Source organism: Fulmarus glacialis, unplaced genomic scaffold, assembly GCF_000690835.1.
Source record: "Fulmarus glacialis isolate BGI_N327 unplaced genomic scaffold, ASM69083v1 scaffold28975, whole genome shotgun sequence".
In the NCBI taxonomy this organism is placed as follows: Eukaryota; Metazoa; Chordata; class Aves; order Procellariiformes; family Procellariidae; genus Fulmarus; species Fulmarus glacialis.
The window spans coordinates 22,600-28,599 of record NW_009215405.1 but is presented as its reverse complement, the minus strand read 5'-3'; positions in this window follow the sequence as shown (position 1 = coordinate 28,599).

Here is a 6,000-nt window from a genome sequence, read left to right as displayed (position 1 = left end):
GTGTGGGGCAGCCCCGGGCCCGGCCAGGCTCACGGGGGGAGCCCTCGCCGGCCCCCCCGCAACATGCAGTGGCTTCATTTCCAAAGCGCTGGTGCCCCTGAACCACACCCTGAGCTTCAGGCCCGAGACTGAGCTAACACAGCAGAGTGGGGCACAGCCCGTGCCCCAGGGAGCACAGCACTGTTGTGCGTGGAGCCCACAACAGCCTACGCTTGGCAGAAACGTGACAGTCACCACTTTGAATCTCCCTCCCCATGTATCCAATACTCAGCACACCAGGGAGTTAGAGACTGACAATGAGAGTACAGCTCTTAGAGCTGCCACTAGAGATGCGAGAGTTCACCGGACGCAGACTGCTGCCAAGCCAGCCCCACACCAGAACTGCCAGTAGCTCCAGGCTTGATCACATCTAAACCCGAGCCCATTCAGCTGTTCACATTACCTAAAGCAGAACAGCGGTCAGAAGCTCGAGTCTCCTATGCCTCTAAATCCATCACTATTCTTAGGGATCTCTCTTCATTTCTTTGTAATGCATGTTTTTTCCAGACAGAGAAAGTTCTGGGCAGAGAAAGCTTTGTCTGACTGCAGCGACTCATAGAGAAAATTCCTGCTAGAAGAGTCACGCAGCACTTCCCCAGTGAAAGGCTAAATACATACTCCATCAAGGCATGCGTGTGAAGAATTGCTTTTCAGGTTAAAGGACTGTGGAATGGGCTTGGAGATCATGACTTTAGATGAAACTAAACTGTAAAATAGGCTCCAGGATCATACCTAATATGCTCTACTCACTAAAAGATGTTGTGTAGATAGGATCAGACAACAGTAAAACACTCCCAAACATCGCACGGATGTCGAGCCATCGATAACTCTTCTGCTCTATAGATGAGTTTCTAATAGGCCGCACTACCTGTAACATAAACACAGATACAATATGCAGATGCAAGGTGTATTTTGTGTTTCTATGAGGCCACACGCGCAGCTAGATCTCCTATGCATGCCTTTCTGCAATTTTTCCCCATTGAGCCACAACTGCTCATGGCAAGGGGGTTGAAAACAATGCGATGTTCTGCATATGAAAGACTGGCTGATCAAATATTACCACGGGGCTCAACTTCCAGCCAAGCCAGAAATTCTGATTCTTTGCTCCAACTGCCATTACTTCTGACTGGGCTGACAGACTTTTTAGAGTCTGTTTTAGCTCATTTACAAGTAAATCACATTCATATTACATATTTATTGTCTGTTTACTGCTATCTATTGGACAGGCTAGATATGAAGCCATTGTGTCTTGATGGCACCCAGGCAGGACCCATCAATTAAGCCTTCCACTGAAGCCAGAAGAATCCTTTGTTTATATGTTAAAGAGTCCTTTCCTCTACCACAGCACAATAAGGCTTATTAGTGACAGTCCATTTCTTCCTGCTCGTTAAACTGATTGATTGTTACCAGATGGGTTTGAGAGATGTTTGGATTGAAGAAGCAGGTTTCCTTTCCCTTGAACATATTGTATTAGTATGTTGCCCTAAAATTCACACACATCCTTCAAATTCTGTCAGAGCTACTTCAGTAGCAAACTGCATATCCCTCTTTGCCTCTCGGAGACGACTGAAACCCCTGCTGCTTCCATCAGCACTGATTTCTACCACCTTTTTTTTTTTTTTTTGATCCCTCTGTAACCCAGCTGTCTGCTCAGCTCACCAAGACAGGTTAATTACAATCAGCCTCACTGTATCCTTCCAAATGAACTAAAAAGGACCTGGCTCTCTCCCACCCTGCCACTCCAGTAATTATTTGCAGCTGTGAAAAGTGGATGTTCAAATTTTGCAGAATCAGAACAATTCTCCTCACTCTACACTCACTTCTCTGAACTGCCCTATAGTGTGTAAGGTATGGGGAGTTCAGCTCAAATATTTATGGACAAGAGTGACTATTTAGTTTGTTTTTTCTGAACATTGATCACATGAATTCCTACCTATAGCTAGATAAGTCTACCTGTCCATCTCATATTTATCTATTAAATGGTCACAATATCACTCTTAACTAGAGCCAGCTAATCAGAAAAATGCATATGGCCCTGAGAGTACTTATTTCACTCTTTCTAACAAGCATCTATGCTACCTGACTGACAGGCATAAGACCCCAAAATCCCATGCTTGGGGGGGAACCCTGATATGACAGAGGATGCTTGCATTTTTGTCACGAGATAAATGCTCTTTTAGTCACAAGACAGGTAAAAGTAGAAGGACATGGAGCACATCCCAGCCAGCAGCAAAGCACACACTCAAACAGAGCTAAGGAATACCTGTCCTTAGCAAGCCCTCAGGAAGTGAGCCCGTTTCCTTTAAGAAATCCACCTTCTGCATCCTTTCTCCCACAATTTCAGAAATGGAGATATGTAAAATCTGTAACATTTCTAAATGTATTATCCAAAACATTTAAGAGCCGTTGAGACATCATCACTCCACAGCAGTGCAGAAGCGTAGCTTCGCAGGACGTGGAAACCGTGGGGTGGAAATAAATAGATACATAGCCATCCAACCAGCCAGCAACTGGAGATTTTAAGCTAAAAGATTATCTAAGCCCTAATATCTGTTATTTGTTTCCCCTCAGCTTTTAAGAAGTTTTTAAATTTTATTTATTAACAAAATATGTTCTAGCTGTAGTAACACAACAGAGACAGAAGAATAAAGCTGCAGACTCCCAGTCATGAAGAACAGCTCCAGGGACAATAGCAGGAAGGAAAGTTCAGCTGATTCCATTGAACCAAAACCAAAATGCCATGGAGGGACAATGCAGTTGTCAGCTCAGTGCATTACAGAAGTGGCTCCAAGTGCTGAATGTCCCTTTTCTTCTTCTCTCCCTTTTTCAGACATAGTATCTAATTGCTGTCTTCTTGTTGGGCACATCCTTGCCTCCGAGTTCTGTGTAGTGCTTTCTAAATGCAGGGTGAGGAATAGGGGAAAAAGGAGGAGGGAGAAGGAAGGACAATCTCCTGTTGAACTGCATTCAGATTTAGTCCTAGTCATTTGTCATTTCTTCATTGCAAGTTACAGACCTGCACTTATCCAGCAGTCAGTACAAAAGCTATGGACAAGCTCTAAAGCTGCAAACAAGTTGCCTTCATCATCTTAACTTAAAAAATAGACGCCAGATTTTACTGTTCTCATGGCCTGCAATTACCACCAATTTGAAAGTGTGCTGGAAAGTGAGCATGGAAATGAGCTGTGATCAGTTTCTGCCCAGGTGCTCTTCTTGGCTCAGGTGTACAGAGCCAACAGAAGAACCACCTACCAGTACCTGCACCCAGGAATCGGGGGCTACATTCTCCATTTCCTCCCCCCTGAGGAGGCATGTAGTGTTTTAAAGGGACACAAGAAAGTGGCAGAGAGTCCCTCTGCACCCAAAATATTAGACATAACCATCCACATGGTGTATATGGCCCTGGACGTACCCAGAGCCCAGGTGTGCCCATGAGCCGCGAAAACCATTCTGAATCCCTGCCAGCTCCCAAAAGAGCCTTTCCCCGTATGTGACAACCACAACATAAGCTTGCCCTAGGAACAACAAAGCAGGTCACTTAACACGTGAACTTTCAGGACCCTCCCCTGACTCCTAATGCCATCAAGCTGTTCAAATGTGCTTCTTCTGTGACAGGTGGCACCATATGGAAAGCTCATTATGCAACTCCCATATTCCAACCAGAAGCCTCTGGGGCCTGTTTTGGAAGAGGAATTTGCCCATGTTTCGGGGATGGTGTAACCCATCATGACCCTCCGCTGCTGTTTGATCTCTCGCAAGATCCTTCTGAGGCAAATCCTCTATCAGCTGACACTGAGCCCTTGTTTGACACTGTAACAAGAAGAATAGGAAAAGCTGTAGAAGAGCATCACAAGACACTGACTCCAGTCCCACAGCAGCTGTCTCCTTACAATAATATATGGAAGCCGTGGCTGCAGCCATGCTGTGGCACATTCCCGTTTTGTTGGTGTGAAGAAGAAAACAACAAAGCAGATGGCATACTTTAATACCAAAACCAAAGTACAGTTAGCGTAAAAAAATGTAATAGTTTTCACATTCACGTGACTACAGTCATACAGAGATATGGGTCAAATTACACTGGAATACCTGAAAGGGACGTTATTGATGCTTTTTATTCAACCTTTTCTCTTACCCACAGAAATTCAGTAAGCCTGTAGTTTAAAAAAAATTGAAAATGCTCCAAACATATTCCACCTATGGATCACCTGTATAATCTATCCCTCAAGTGCATAATTCTGATCAAATACCCAAATAAATGAAACAAAATTTATTTTCTTACCAATTTTCAATTCAAATAAATTATGAATTACAAGACAGCAAACTTTAATTGCAGCTGTTTGTACAAGTAATGTGCTTGTTAAGGCAACAGGACTGAGCCCAAGAGGGGATCTCTACTTAGGCCTTATCTTTTTAATGAAAAAAAACTGTCCTGTGTTCAAAAGCACAATTGCACATTTAATTTGGAAACATACCAAGACACATTGGCCTCTGAGAAATAAACACCTACTAACTGACAGCAATTTTTTGCCTCATCTGTACATTCATTTATCTGTCATGTAAGAATTCCCAGGAAAAACTGAACTGACCTAATTTTAAAAATTAGGTAGCTAAAGTTATCATCTCAAGTTCAGCAGCGAAGTATCTAGCTATTCTGAAATGCTAAACCACAGCAATTCCTACTGACATACATTTTCCACTTTGTTAAATGATCTTACTTGCGAGAGCATTGAAAATCATCACCCAGCTGCCTTGAAAAGATAGGTCCCAAATTTCACGATCTGTGAGACCAATTCATAAGCTGCATGTCCCACTTCAGTGATAATGCTCCTGATTTCGTAAGAGTTCCATTATGCCCCATGAAAAATGAGCTTTGTTTTGTGAGACAGCACTTTGTTTTCAGTAAGAGGTGTTAAAAAATTCTGTGCACACACTAATCACTTCAGTGCACAGGTCATCTTCTCCAAGCCAAAGAAGTGTCAGCACTCTGTACAGTCATTAGGGAAAGGGAGGGAATTAAAATATCTAATCCTCTCTTGCTGCCCTCAGGTTAAATAAATTCATCTCTCAATATATAATCCTAACCATGCTCTTGCAGGGTTTTTGTGTCAAATCCTATTTTTAAGCAGAGGTTCCTGCATTTTCTTCTTCAAAAAAAGAAGATTGCGTGCCAGAGACTCGGATTCAAACTTCTAAGCCTTCCTGGACACTGTATATTCACTCCTACCACACAGCTATCAGTCACCAACACTTTAAAAGTAAGAAGGGATGGTAAGAGCAGCACAGCAGGTGCTTCAGATGACTAGTTTCCTTAAAACTATCTGCCTTGCAAAACCACGCCAGTGCAGCTCTGTTCAGTGCCAAGGTTGTACGTGTGTCATTTTTTGCCTTTCAGAAACAGGAGGAGATAAGAAGGCCCACGGCAGCTGATAATCCCAGAGCAGTGCGCTGCTCTCCCAGCTCTTGAGCTGCAACAGCAGGCCCCAGCCCTTTCACCAGCCTCAGGACAAAAGAGTGTGTATGCCTGGACTATGCACCTTTTGCAGTGTTTTCAGGAGTATACCCCTGATGTGGTATGTCACCAGTGTGATAAATCACAATGTCATTTTGCTCTAAACAGCACAGGTTGTGACCATGATGCAGCACCAAACACAATTCTCCAAAAAGCTGACCGAGCATTTCTTCAGGTTATTTCCTGTTTTACCTTTCCTCTAAAAGGCCACCAAGCAAGTTATGTGGAAATTATTCCACATAAATCAAAGGGCTAATCTGACAATGAACTGACAGGACACATCAATGTCAGACTTGACAGAAGTATCTAAAAATACATTTGTTCTTACTGCTTGATAGCATTTAAATCCACATCAGCATTGCTAAGAACTTGTCAGAAGATTTGACATTTTTCTGTCTGACAGCGATTGAAACCAGAGCAGTTGCATTTTGCTGGATTCTCACAGAAATAAA